The sequence below is a fragment of the Tarenaya hassleriana genome, unplaced genomic scaffold, assembly GCF_000463585.1.
Source record: "Tarenaya hassleriana unplaced genomic scaffold, ASM46358v1 Cleome9, whole genome shotgun sequence".
Classification (NCBI taxonomy): Eukaryota; Viridiplantae; Streptophyta; class Magnoliopsida; order Brassicales; family Cleomaceae; genus Tarenaya; species Tarenaya hassleriana.
This window is the reverse complement of record NW_010971389.1, coordinates 4,601,972-4,604,519: the sequence shown is the minus strand read 5'-3', so window position 1 is coordinate 4,604,519 and position 2,548 is coordinate 4,601,972. Positions and strand designations below refer to the sequence as shown.

Sequence of the window (2,548 nt, the reverse complement as noted above, 5' to 3'; positions counted from 1 at the left end):
AAAACTATCACTAAATTTGCTATAAATATTAGGAAAAACTCCTTGAAAAATATTCAACTTTGATCCGACTATAGTTCCAGAAAATTCAGACTAATATCTTTTATAAATAGAAGGTCAAACAAGTCAAAAATTTTATATGAAAAAAAATGAAAATTTTAATTTTTATAGAAATTTTTATCAAATTTAGAATTTTTTTTTTTGTGTGGGAGATTACACGTTAAAAATTTTATATGAAATATTTGAACCAGTTTGAGATTTTTTGTGGCGTTAACCCAAGGAAAATCGAAAAAATTCAGACCGATATCTTTTATAAATGTAGATGGAAAATAATATTTGTTCTTCGATTGACACGACCAATATTATTTGAAAAAGATTAAACCCTTCTCATCTTCATCCTCATCTTCATCTTCACCAATCTATTCGTATTCTTCGTTTCCAACTTTCCATCATTCTCCCCACTTTTCCCAGAATCTGATTTCACATTTGATCAGAATATACATGATTCTATTTTTGCATAATCAATGTAAGATGAATTACGATTATAAAAACAAATCTCACTGGAATGTACAGAGAATCATGGTTAACATATCAATCTCAGACCTGAAAACATAAAAAGGGAGAGATGGTACAGACGCCGATGGCGGTTTGGTCGTTGCCGGCGCCGGCGTCTCAGGCAAGAGAGAGTCCGACGAGTTTTGAGAAGCAATCGGAGGGGCAAGTGGGTCTTTCTTCCAAGTAAGACATTGAGATTGTGCACCAGTCGTTTTCGCCTCGGCTTTTCTTCTTCCACTTCTTCAATTTGATTTCCTCTGCTACTGTTATAGTCCACACGACCACCAGGAGGAAGAAGACGACCCTGTGAGAGCATCTGAGGAAAGGACAAAAATAATAATAATTTATTGAACTTTGGTAACGGTAAATAAAATAAAATATCACTATTAATTATTATTAATAAACATAAATCCAAATACATGACGTAACGAAATTATTAATATTTAGTAATTATCATAATTATTATTAATATTAAATATTTTTAATTAAAAAATAAAAATATCGAAATACCGTTCGGTATTTTTTGAACCGAACCGTCCGGTATATTAAATCTTGTAGTGTTCGGTATTTTTATATAATACCGAACCGAACCGTTCCCGAATTAATCGGTTCGGTGCGGTTCGGGACTAGATTCCCGAACCGAACTGTCCACCCCTAGGTATTTTGAGAAAAATATTGCAAGTTAATGTATTTATTTTAAACTGTTGCAAATTTATATGTTTTTTTCTTATTTATTTTAGTTGAATGTTTTTCCGGCAGTTTTACCTAAATATTATTATAGTGATGGGTAAAGTTACATATGCCTCGTTTACGAAACCTTTGTTTGATTTTTGCGTAAACCGTTTGAATTTTAATATTTTTTTTCCAAATTTAAAAAATGTAATGACATTTGGGATTTATGCACATTAGAAAAAAAAAAATGAGTAGGATAATTACCATTTTCATATGTCACTATGTTCCAACTAATATCAAGCGAATGAATTGAAATATTTTCTCGTTGATAAAATTTAAAAAGGACTAGAAACAGTACAATCGTACATACATATTATTATTTTAATAGTCCTTTGAAATTTATACAAGATTACATTCTCAAGCATTTCAAACAAATTTAACTTTGTAGAAGTGATACATTTCTACCGGCTTTTCATCTGATTTGTACCGCGTTTTTTTCCCACTAATAATGGACTTTAATGTTCAGATTAATAATCAACTAAAGGGGTTCAATAACTAAGGACTTAAATGCTAATGATTTTTATTTTTGGGTTTTTGGTTTTGGATTTTTTGTTTTTTGTAGTTTTTACAGTTTTAAGAAAATTTGATTGGTACAAATAATATTTTAGTTTTAGATTTTATATTTAAAACTTACCAAAAAAGGTTTTTAGCATTAAAACAAAAAATATATTTATTAATACTAGTAATAAAAATAACAAAAAAAATACAACATTGAATCCCATTATGTTGCTGCAATTTAAGAGTATATATATATATATATACATATATTGTATTTATACTATTTGTATATCGTATATCAACATGTATATGTATATATATATATATAATTATATATATAAGATGACTATAATATATATTTTATAACAAAATTTGAATTGTATAACCTTTTTCAAATAAAATATGAATTATGTTAAAAATGATAAGAATATTGTCTTTATATAGATATAGTATAATATGAAATTATTTTTAAAACAAAGAATATTTTTTTTCTTTAGAATAATTAATATAATTATTTTTTAATAAAAATAAAAAATTCTAATAACAAATCCTTAAAATCTACAAAAAGTTATTTTTGTCTTTTACCTTACTTTATCAAAAAAATTGATTTATCGGTATTTTAAGGAAACGAAAATAAAAAAAGTCTTAACTATAATGGGTATGGGGATTAGATGCTTTGAAGGGTTTCCTGGGATCTCTAAAGCGAATCCTATTCCTAAGAGATCGATTCTAGGGTTTGCGCAGCGGATGTAAAACAAAAATTTTA

The 2,548-nt window shown here is 27.3% G+C and overlaps 1 long non-coding RNA gene across 1 annotated transcript; it reads right to left on the bottom strand.

The window, feature by feature from the left end:
• Positions 1–288: 288 nt before the first annotated feature.
• LOC104804465 lies at positions 289–815 on the bottom strand. The gene is made up of 2 exons (XR_770354.2): positions 601–815; positions 289–471 (listed from the first exon to the last, which is right to left on the bottom strand). It is a non-coding gene; the product is annotated as an uncharacterized LOC104804465 (long non-coding RNA).
• Between the last annotated feature and the right edge of the window lie 1,733 nt (positions 816–2,548).